The sequence below is a fragment of the Triticum aestivum genome, chromosome 3B (genome assembly GCF_018294505.1).
Source record: "Triticum aestivum cultivar Chinese Spring chromosome 3B, IWGSC CS RefSeq v2.1, whole genome shotgun sequence".
Lineage (NCBI taxonomy): Eukaryota > Viridiplantae > Streptophyta > Magnoliopsida > Poales > Poaceae > Triticum > Triticum aestivum.
This window is the reverse complement of record NC_057801.1, coordinates 796636169-796648325: the sequence shown is the minus strand read 5'-3', so window position 1 is coordinate 796648325 and position 12157 is coordinate 796636169. Positions and strand designations below refer to the sequence as shown.

The 12157-nt window shown below is 42.6% G+C and overlaps 1 long non-coding RNA gene across 2 annotated transcripts; it reads left to right on the top strand.

Moving 5' to 3' along the window:
- The first annotated feature begins 223 nt into the window (after positions 1–223).
- Positions 224–9971, top strand: LOC123072500 (uncharacterized). 2 transcript variants are annotated; one of them, XR_006435199.1, is made up of 7 exons: positions 225–473; positions 1499–8328; positions 8410–8470; positions 8542–8637; positions 8722–8822; positions 8994–9140; positions 9538–9664. It is a non-coding gene; the product is annotated as an uncharacterized lncRNA (long non-coding RNA). The 2 variants fall into 2 exon arrangements; XR_006435198.1 differs by having other exon boundaries at positions 224–8328; positions 9538–9971.
- Positions 9972–12157: the final 2186 nt, after the last annotated feature.

Genomic DNA, 12157 nt, shown 5'->3' with positions numbered 1-12157 from the left:
ATGCTCGGCCTCGACGACATCGACGGCTGACAGTAGCTCCAGAATTCGAGGAGGATGGGGAAGATGCGCGACCGACACGCCACAACGATAAAAGGCCTAATAGCCCGTGCGCCCCGGTCGGATAGCCCGTGCGCCCCGGGCCGTGGTCTGCACAGAACCGCCTCTGCCTCGACCACCCCAGCTAGAAATTTCCCAAACCGCCTCGAGCACCCGATCCCAATCCGAGGGTCCCAACGGTAATATCTCCGCGCCGCGCCGCGTTGCCGACCGACCGACCGACCCCTCGCCCTGCCTACCCGGTCCGGACCCAGCCCCAACCCACCACCACCAGCTCCACTTCCCTCCGGTTTCCGCCGCCCGCCGAAGCCGCCTCCGGCAAGGACCCGGCCGGTGCCACCGCCCCTTCCCCGGTGGCCCGCCCACGGCCAGGCGCGCCCTGTCCTCCCTCCCGGCGCTCTGGCCGTGGCTCGCCGGTGCGCTCCTCCTCCCTTCGCCCGGGGCCCCGGGCCCTGCCTCCCGCCTCGCCTCGCCGCGCCTCCTCGCGCCCGGTTTGGATTCGCTCATCCTCCATTCGCCGCCCGTTTAGGTTTCAACCGCGCCTGATTTGGTTCCTGCTCGTGCTCGATTCGTCAGTTTGGAGTCGCGGTTCGCTTCGATTTTGCTCGCCCTCGCCGTCGCCCGTTTGGGGTTGCCGTCCGGTTCAATTTTGCTCGCCGCCTTCATCCATTTAGAGTCGCCGTTCCGTTCGATTTTGCTCGCCCTCGCCGTCGTCCGTGTGGAGTCGCGTCTGGTTCGATCTTGGTCGTCTTCGCCGTCGTCCGTGTAGAGTCGCGTCCGATTCGATTTTGCTCGTCGTCGCAGGCGTCCGTGTAGAGTCGCGTCCGGTTCGATTTCGCTCGTCCTCGCCGTTGTCCCGATGCGCTCGCGTGTTCTTGGTCCGTGTCGCCTCGTCGGGGGTCTCCGTCTCGTTTGCTGCGTTGCTTATGTTCCCAATGTCTGTCTTTCCATATATGGGGATGCGTTCAGAGGTGCAAACCATGTAGGCCGTGGTGTGTTTATAGTATCTATGGTGTGTTCTACACTATCTGATGTGAAATGTAGAAATATTGATATCACTTCTGTGCTAGTATATTAGATATGGTGTGTTTTATCCAAGTTATTAACCACATCTCTTACAAATTTTCCTTGAGATGGTACATGTTTATATGCCGGGAGTGATTGATGTCTTGACGAATATAATCGTTTATGCTAACTTGGTATTGGTAGTTCCTGAGGTAACACAACAGTATTTGTTTAGTGCAGACAATTGACTATTCTTTTTTCTGAACTTTTTTGTGATATGTGTGTTATGTGGATATCATATTCTAATGCTTTTCTAAGTATTTAAGGTACAACCTTGTTTATTGAGATATGACCATCAATTCTTGCTGTAAAATATTGAATATTTGCATGAAAATCATATAAAGAGTCATTTACTAGTTATTTGTTTCTTTTGCAGATAAGTGCGAGAAGGCACTATAAACTTCAAGATTCGGACTAAGTGGCTAAGAGAACAAAGAAGAGGAGGAAAAATGGACTTGTGCGAGAAGAAACGAAGTAACCAGGGGGCTAACTATTGAAGAGAGGATCATCTTGTGCTAAAAGTAAAGAAGGAGGGGGGCCGAATTAAAAAAAGGTGACAGATCGGAGGAGGGGATAAAATCCCTAGCCGCCTCCTTCGTTCCCCTTTGAGCCTAGCACACATCTCTCTCCCTCATCCCTCCTTCTCCACATCCGGCCGCCGCCGCGGCCAGGCCGGCGTGGCGGCGCGCCATCCATCACCAGCACCACCGCACCCCAGCGCGCCACCAACACCTCCACCATCGCCCTGCGCCTCCATCCATCACCTGCGCCATCCATCCACCGCCATCCACAGCGCCGCCTCATCACCTCACGCCGCCGCCCATCCATCTCCTTGCTGCTCCTCTCTCTCACACAACTCCTGCTGCTGTGCTTCTTCCTCTTTTCCTAACCTTGCTGCTGCTCAGAACCTTAACTTGTTGCTGCCACTTCTTCTCTGAACCCAACACTGCTAGTTGCTGCTCCTAATCTTCTCTGAACCCCAGCCTGCTGCTCTTGCTTCCTCCCTTACCTCTGCTGCTGCTCCTTCCTATGCGCCCCTGCTGCTCTTCTTGCGCCCAAGCTACTGCTCCTTCTTCTCTTCCTCTGCTGTTGCTCTCTCAACCCTCCACGCTGCAGCTGCTGCTCTGAACTCCAACCTCCTGCTGTCTCTCTTCTCTGAACTTCTCCTTTCTTTACTGCTGCGTGTGTGTGTAATTTTGCGAACTATTAGTGTTGAGACTTGATCAACTAGATTTTGTACTAGTGCAATATTTGTGCCCTGTCCGTTAGTTAGTGATTTGTAAAACTTCAGATTGCTTCTTGTGAATTATGTGTTGAACTTTAAGGATGGTTGATAGCTCCAGTGCATGTGATTTTTATATTGTCTCAGTTTCTTGTGATAAATGTACTTGTGAATTGTGATGTGAAGCATTTCTAGTCTGTAGTATAATATTGTTTCTTCCATCTTCTTACATGTTAGATGGTTATATGTGTACATGTCTTGCATCTTCTCGGTGTGTATTTTAATTCCTCAAGTATAATAAAAATACCAAAAAGACAGTGAAGAAAATCTGAACCTTCCTTTGCCTTTTTTTGCATTTTCTTTGGTGACGATCTTTGGGTACAACCTTGTTAGTTTAGTTTTTATTTTCTGCATTCTTCTCTTAAAATTGTGTTACCTAGCTTTAGCCGAGCATAGTCGTCGTCGCCTAGTCCCTGTGGAGAATACGACATCCGTAGTTTGGGGCGTAAAAAAACCCCGCTATACTTTCTTTTGATCATTTTGGCGCCGTTGCCGGGGACTAGCGTCGTGTGACTGTGTTAGGCTATAGACTAGGTTTTTCTTCTTTTTCTAGTTTGTGCCATATATTTGTGATATATCTCTAACTCCTAACCCTTGTTCTAGTTTATTTTCTCTTTGTTTTCTTTTCCTTTTTGCAGGTTAGAACTATCTTCTCGGTTATGGCTTACTATTCAGATCATCAGGCTTATGCGAGCAACACTACAAACAGCACGGAAAGTATTCAAGAACTGATAATTAAGATTTCCCATCAATTAGATGATTTAGCTCGGCAGCGAGAGGTAGTTTTTGAGGATAGGCCTAGCTCTTATGATCCTTACTCTAGAGGTCATCCTTATGTTGCTCCTACATGCCATATTTGTGGATTTCAGGGCCATTCACCCGCTGAATGTCAGCGTGGTTACTCTCACCCTCCCGATTGTTATGGCATGAGCTTCGCCCCACAGCCTAGCTCATACCAAAACAATTACACACATGGGTGGCCTGAAAACTAGAATATGTCATATAGGAGCAATAACCCTGAGATCTCATCGTTTGCCTCTAGTTATCCAATGCAGGGAGTTAGGTATGAAGAGGAGAGCCACAACTATGCTCCGCAACAGTTTCATTCACCTCCTACTCATATACCGCAGCACCAGGAGATGTGTCCAATGGAGTTAAATGGTCCTCCATTTGGGCAACCGACAACTCCAGAACCTGATTAGTCATTAGTGCAATCTCATGTGCAAGTGACCACACAAGATGAGTTCGATGACATAGACAAGCTCACACTTTTGAGTCTCGAGTTCACTTGGAGTGCCGAGGATGATCCTATTAGGAAGGTTATACTAGAGGAAATGAAGAAGATCAAGAGTGGGAATGAGCTAGTGGAAGAAGTAAAGAAGATTGAGAAGAACATAAACGCTGGCAGTACTATTTCTTCACAGCTTGAGTTGAGTAATTCTGGAATTCTCCTTGATACACGTGAGGTTCCAATACCGTCACATCCAGCTGAGCAAGATAGCAAGTGCCTTGAGCAAGAGATACCTCAGATTGAAGAAGATGAACTAGAAGACAAGGAACAAGATGATCAAGAGCTGCAATTCCCAAGTGATCAAGTTGAAGACTCGTCATCTACTACTCCTGAAGAAGTAAAAGAAGCTGTTGTAGATGAAGATGAAGAACATGAGATTCATTTGCCTATTGTCATACCAGAGCGTGATGTGTCAGGTTTACCCAATCCTCTCGATGAGTTGCGTCCTTATGATTCCTTTGCTTCTACCTTGCATTGCATGATGCCATCTGTTAAAGTAGATTTGAAAAAGTATTTGCTTGGATATGATTATATATACCCTGTTAGTGGCATTACACACATTAATGATGATCACAGTTACTTTCCTCGTGCTAGACCTATGCTTAATGAAACATATCATTCTTATGCTAGTCTTGAGCTTAATGAAAAATATCATCCTCATGTTAGTGTTGACTTTGCTGATTTCTACCATCCTAAACATGTGCTTTATAGCTATGCTTATGTAATTGGATATTCGATTGATGACTTGGAGGGTATTATCCCTACCACTTGCATTGTCTCTTTCATTGAGTGCTCTTTCAGGTTGTTGCTTGTGCACGATCCACTACATGCTGATCAAGTTCGAGATGACATTCCCTGGGACCCCGGTGGACCCATGGCATGGGGATGAGGAGAAGCAAGGGGCACATACGAAGAAGAGAGAAGCTGGAGCAGGCATGAGGATAGGGAAGCAATAGGAGAGGAGTCACAATGCACGAGGAAGCAAAGGAGAGGAGCTGCAGTTGGTGAGGTGATCGAGCGAGTGCTACATGATCAAAGCCCGGTGAGATGTTTCATGACCCATTCTGAATGTCATAAATACATGCTAAATTCAATTGCTAGTTGGGTTGCTTGAGCTAGTTATTACTTGTTGTCAAGCTGAAATTCACCTTTGGCATTGTGCTTGATGTGAATTTGTGAACTTGATTTCTGAATGCCTTGTAAACTAGTGATCTACACCATGCATGCTTTGCTGAAATTTGTGGAAGTTATTAGTTTTGAGTGCTCAAATCCCTAGTACACTAGAAAACTTGATCATTTTCTGCTTTTACCTTGATACACCTAGATCACCATGTTTAGATGCTGAATTTGTGCTAAGTGTGTTCACATTGAGAGCAATCACCTAACCACTATGGATTAGCATGCTATGTTCCCTGGATCGGTAGCATGTGAACCAGACATGGAGAAGTGATGATTCCTGTTTTTGTGCTTATGCGTTGTTCATTTAAGATAAGTAATATTGAATAAATAAGTCTGGTCTACCTACAGTAGCATGTCATGTTCCTTGGATCGGTGGCATGTGAAATCTGGTAGCTTGGACAGTAATAAATAAATAAAAATGTAATTGTCAAACCAGGTGTATACCATGTTCTCGGGATCGGTGGTATGTTCCTTTGGGGAGACAAACAAAAAAATACTAATAATTGGTCGAGCCAGGTGTATACCATATTCTCGGGATCGGTGGTATGTTCCTATGGTGAGACTAATAATAATATAATCATTGCTTTATCTCTGTAAATAAGTGATTTGATCACAAGATTTAATTCCAGATCATTTTGTTCTTGGGATCATGCTCTCTTTAGGAACCATTTGGCACAGTCATCATTTAAACTTGTTGATCCTCTTTTATCATTGTAAAAGTTTAAAATGGTCATGCTTACTAGTATTCGATTGCTCTGTAGCACTCTTAACCATTGATTTTCACTAGTTAAGTCCAAAGCATGCTTTGTTTGGAGATCTACTTCACTGGGACATTCTCCAGTCAGCTCACTGTTCATTATCTAGCTCTTGTCATATTCCTTTGCTTGAGGACAAGCAAAAGTTTAAGTGTGGGGGAACTTGATAAGCACATTTCATACACATCTTTTGTCACTCAAATATGCGGTTTATTGAGATATGACCATCAATTCTTGCTGTAAAATATTGAATATTTGCATGAAAATCATATAAAGAGTCATTTACTAGTCTTTTTTTTTTGCAGATAAGTGCGAGAAGGCACTATAAACTTCAAGATCCGGACTAAGTGGCTAAGAGAACGAAGAAGAGGAGGAAGAATGGGCTTGTGCGAGAAGAAAGGAAGTAACCAGGGGGCTAACTATTGAAGAGAGGATCATCTTGTGCTAAAAGTAAAGAAGGAGGGGGGCCGAATTAAAAAAGGTGACAGATCGGAAGAGGGGATAAAATCCCTAGCCGCCTCCTTCGTTCCCCTTTGAGCCTAGCACACATCTCTCTCCCTCATCCCTCCTTCTCCACATCCGGCCGCCACCGCGGCCAGGCCGGCGTGGCGGCGTGCCATCCATCACCAGCACCACCGCACCCCAGCGCGCCACCAACACCTCCACCATCGCCCTGCGCCTCCATCCATCACCTGCGCCATCCATCCACCGCCATCCACAGCGCCGCCTCATCACCTCGCGCCGCCGCCCATCCATCTCCTTGCTGCTCCTCTCTCTCGCAACTCCTGCTGCTGTGCTTCTTCCTCTTTTCCTAACCTTGCTGCTGCTCAGAACCTTAACTTGTTGCTGCCACTTCTTCTTTGAACCCAACACTGCTAGTTGCTGCTCCTAATCTTCTCTGAACCCCAGCCTGCTGCTCTTGCTTCCTCCCTTACCTCTGCTGCTGCTCCTTCCTATGCGCCCCTGCTGCTCTTCTTGCGCCCAAGCTACTGCTCCTTCTTCTCTTCCTCTGCTGTTGCTCTCTCAACCCTCCACGCTGCAGCTGCTGCTCTGAACTCCAACCTCCTGCTGTCTCTCTTCTCTGAACTTCTCCTTTCTTTACTGCTGCGTGTGTGTGTAATTTTGCGAACTATTAGTGTTGAGACTTGATCAACTAGATTTTGTACTAGTGCAATATTTGTGCCCTGTCCGTTAGTTAGTGATTTGTAAAACTTCAGATTGCTTCTTGTGAATTATGTGTTGAACTTTAAGGATGGTTGATAGCTCCAGTGCATGTGATTTTTATATTGTCTCAGTTTCTTGTGATAAATGTACTTGTGAATTGTGATGTGAAGCATTTCTAGTCTGTAGTATAATATTGTTTCTTCCATCTTCTTACATGTTAGATGGTTATATGTGTACATGTCTTGCATCTTCTCGGTGTGTATTTTAATTCCTCAAGTATAATAAAAATACCAAAAAGACAGTGAAGAAAATCTGAACCTTCCTTTGCCTTTTTTTGCATTTTCTTTGGTGACGGTCTTTGGGTACAACCTTGTTAGTTTAGTTTTTATTTTCTGCATTCTTCTCTTAAAATTGTGTTACCTAGCTTTAGCCGAGCATAGTCGTCGTCGCCTAGTCCCTGTGGAGAATACGACGTCCATAGTTTGGGGCGTAAAAAAACCCCGCTATACTTTCTTTTGATCATACATGTTTATATGCCGGGAGTGGTTTATGTCTTGATGAATATAATCGTTTATGCTAACTTGGTATTGGTAGTTCCTGAGGTAACACAACAGTATTTGTTTAGTGCAGACAATTGACTATTCTTTTTTCTGAACTTTTTTGTGATATGTGTGTTATGTGGATATCATATTCTAATGCTTTTCTAAGTATTTAAGGTACATCCTTGTGGATCTAGACATGTCACATTTGCTCTTTTTTGGGTTGCTAAGGACACTGAACATTTTGGCTGGGCCACTGCACGGCCTGGATAATCAAGTACACTTGATTTTATGTGTAGTTGATGTTCTCTGCCACATCATGCTCAATTTGTGCTTGCCAAATGGATCTCTTGGAACAAATTGTTCGTAATAAATGAACAAATTGCAGAACTTGTGGCTATGCTATTTACCCACTTGCTTTTGCACATGATGTTGAGAAGAAGAAAAACATACGCCCTGTTATTTTAAAATGCTGTATTTACTGTTTTGATGCGCATAAACTGAGAATAGTCACCATATACTCATTTAAAGTGTGCTCATTTTAATTTTATAAAATACCTAGTATTGAAAGATTATGTAGATCGAAGCTGGTTAATTAATACCTGTTCAGAAAAGTGTACAAAGAATGACTGCATCATGCTTGTCATCTTGTGAAAGAAATCCTCCAGTGAATTTACTGCTGTTCCAGTGTCGTCATGTAAATCTCATAGAGAATGTTTATCTCTAGATTTGTTTCACTACCACAAATAACTGACATTATATTATGTTTTTGTGGGCTTTGTAACTGCTCATTATATCTTCTTCGGTGACTTTGTAATTGACCTTGTTGTTATTATATAAAAAAATGCTGCAACATTCTTGATCTGTAACTATGCTGGCTATCTATACACAGGTTGTAGTGATTAGAGAGAAGCTTGCGAAACTGTATGAATCTGAACAACAATGGTTGAGAGCAGCACAAATGCTTAGTGGCATTGACTTGGACTCAGGAATCAGGTTGAAACAAGCTTTTGTCTCTGTTTACATGTCATTGGATTTTCTAAGTCTGGGAAATCTGACCATCTTCTTAAAAACCAGGATACTTGATGACACAAACAAATTATCCAAGTGCGTCCAGATTACACGACTCTATTTGGAGGTTAGTCATGTTTTTGACCCTTTGTCGTCATTGCATTGTCAGCTGGACTAATGTAGTTCTTCATTTGGTAGGATGATGATGATGCAGTGAATGCTGAAGCCTTTATCAACAAAGCCTCGTTTTTGGTCACAAACAGCAACCAGGAAATTCTGAACTTACAATACAAGGTTTTTTTGTTCAGAAACAGTTTAATAATCTATCTGTCTACAACTAAGGATAAAAATTTAGTTCCCTTCTTATACCTCTTGTAGGTCTGCTATGCGAGAATTTTAGATCGAAAGCGTAAATTCTTGGAAGCTGCACTTTGATACTATGGTATCTCTCAAATTGAGCAACGCCAAATTGGGGATGAGTAAGGCTTACTCCATTCAGTTGTAGATTTGTTTCTCTGTTTTGCAATTTACTCCTTTTTAATGTTCTGTCTTGTATGGTTCTTTGTTGACTTGTCGGTGTGGTGGCTATTTGTAATAAATTACCCTACTTGATACTCATGTTTAAGTACTGCAGTGGTTCTTTGATGCAGGCAAGTTGTGTTTGGAACTGATATTGCCTCCATATTTTATTCTCAAAAATCTTGATGGAACATGTTTCTTAGTGCTGTTGTATAACATGCACAATATTGGCTGGTGCTGGCCCACAACGCTCTCGTGTTCTTGCTACATTGTACAAGGTATTGGCTCTTAGTTCATCTCAGTGTCTTGTGATTTTACACCTTTTTTATTCAGTTTCTTATCATTAATTGCTTGTAACTTGTAACAATAATGATCGTCTTGTCTCTTGATCCTGTTTTGCAAATTAGAAACCATCAATGCAGTGCGGCTTTATGGAGTCGTGCCATTTATTTAGAGTTTTAGTCTCACTGGGTTAGGTTGTTACCACCTCCATTGCACGCACGCCCATTCTTAGATTTAACATTGACTATTGTTTATGAGTTTATGGGAAGTTTGCACTGCTAAACTATTCTAGTTGAATGCTGAACAAGAGATCTAAGGTTGCTTTTCACTGTTGATCTTATTTGAACTTGCAAGCAAAAATTATAAATTACTGATGTTTGGTTGCATCCATAGGTTGTTCCTGGCTGTGGTCATGGAGTTCTATATAATATAGACCAAAGATATTCGTGCCAAAGGTAGTTCGCATTGAAATATTTACCCGAGGACCCACTTCTCCAACTGGTTAGTTAGAAACCTTCATTTCATCTAACTGCATGGGTTCTCTTCGGTTCGACAGTCTCGGTGCAACATATTATTATTCCCTTTCAGGAACAAAGATTTGAATCACCCTCACCCCTCTAGAGAAATCAGTTTACTCATTCAAGTTCTGTAATTTCTTTATAGTTTTCTGAGTTACTTCGGTCTTGCATGTATTAGCTTTCTCTTTGTGCCCCTATCTATGCTTGTTTCTTGTGTGCATGCGCTCCATTCTGTGTGGGTGTGTGACTTGATGGTGAATATGTGTGTGGCTTGATTGTGTGTGGCTTGACTGTGTGTGTGAGATTATGTGTGGCTTGATTGTGAATATGTGGCTTGGCTGTGTGTGTGGCTTGACTGTGTGTGTGTTTGTGTCTTGATTGTGTGTGTGGCTTGACTGTGTGTGTTGGGCTTGACTGTGCGTGTGAGATTGTGTTTGGCTTGATGGTGAATATGTGTGTGGCTTGACTCTGTGTGTGTGTGTGACTGTGTGCTTGATGGTGTGGCTTGTATAACTTGTGTTTTATATGTCACAATTGATTGTTGTTTATTGAATGTGAACATTTCTAAACTTTTATGTGATAATGTCTTATGTGGACATCAATCTTCAACAGTTGACAAGAATATAAATGTCAAGAAACTATATTGAGAAGCAGCCAAGACGTATATCGAGTACCAATGGATAAAATGTTGTCAAAGTACAGAGAACTCGAGCAGAGAAATCTTTTGTTTGACTAAATCTGCAAGAAGGGGCGGCGAGCTTCAATTTGTACGGGACGGGGAAGCGGCGACAAGGAGGAGAGGCGGACGAGGGCATGAATTTTTGGACAGAGGGGTATAATTTTATCCATTAGATTCTTTTAGGAACATTGCAAGTTTTAAGAATAGATGGTTTAGGTTCTTTGCAAGATGAACTTCTGCTTCAAAACATTGCAAGTTTCAGGGAAAGCTAAACTTGCAATGGAACTTATGTTCCAATGAAACTTCGAGTGTTCCTCCTTCAGAAGATTTACTAAACAGTTGTTATGAAAAACTTACCAAATGAAACAGAAGTTCAGTAAAACAGTAGTTCACTCGCAAAGGAAGATTTTGTCAAGCTATTCACTGAATCAAGTTTCATGCAGAAGTTTTCTCTGTTCATACGAACAAATTTCAGGCAGTTGAAACTCAATGAGTATATTGATTCTTTCCTTTCTTCATGCTATTCAGTATTCACAGAGTGTCAAAACTGAATCTACGTATAATGTCAGACTCCGACAAAATTGACGCAAGAAGTTCTTGGAGTGGATCAGATAAGGATGAAACTGAAGCTTTTTTAGATGCTATGAACTTCAGGTATTGTCTACTCCAATGTGGTCAACATTTCTTAAAGGTGCAACTTCTTCCATCAATGTGGATGATTTGGTCACACTTGCAAACAAGGTCTCTTTGTATACTGGATGCTCCCATTGCAGCTAGTCTTATACTCCCTCTTCCTCTTCATCCCTAATAATTAACATGCATTTGCATTTATCTTCTAATGAAACCAAATATTAATTTCAATGCAATTGCTTGATGACAGTGCTGCAACTTGGAGCATAATCTCAAACAAGGAGCATGCTCTTTGGTCATTTGTAGTTCCTAAAATCATGGCAAAATTTATGGACATTGAGCATTTATGTATATATGCCATTGTTCATGTTACTACTCCATTGTTAACTTGATCAGCATATCCCTCGGCTAACCTTCATGTTACTGTACTCCATTGTTCATGTTTGTATCATTCAGAGCAACAACATTTTGTTAATTTTTATTGCTAGTTATTCAGAGCAACAAACATTGCTAGTTCATACACAAATCTTATAAAATTTGTGTATTCAGAGCAACAATGTGACTAAACATTGCTAGTTACATAAATTATAACTGAAATTTCCCCCTGTGAATTCCTTAGGGATTGGACATAATCTCTATAGACATTTCTAGGTGATCTGCAATCAGTTAGGGACTGGAGAGAGTTGTGGAGCAAAGTCTAAAACACTAAACTCGGGGTTGTTGCTGTAACAATCGAATGTCAAGGTCGATTTGTGCCACAGCTTCTCGAAAACCTTCATCATTAGGAAGGACATGTGATTTGGCATTATCCTGTTGGATGAAGATGCTTGTTCCGTCATCTTCGTTGGGTCACTTATCTTGAGTTGCAGGGATCACTTTGTTGATGAGATAATCTCTGTAGACATTTATGGTCACTTGAACTGATTTTAGTTCTTAGTCCTCCTTGCTCTGTTTTAACTCGTCCTAACATCCCTAGTCTCTCGACAAATTTCAAGTACTGATCTTTCCATTGAATTTCACCAACCCAACGCCGTTGTATCTTGGTTTGGCCACAACAGTTAGGAACATGACCTTCCCAAAGTTGTTAGTATTCTACATGGTGAGCTCGGGTCCAAGTTCTTCTAGCAGTACATAGTATGTGCTCTTCACTCTTGTCTACCACTTCTCATCTATATGCTCCATGTTT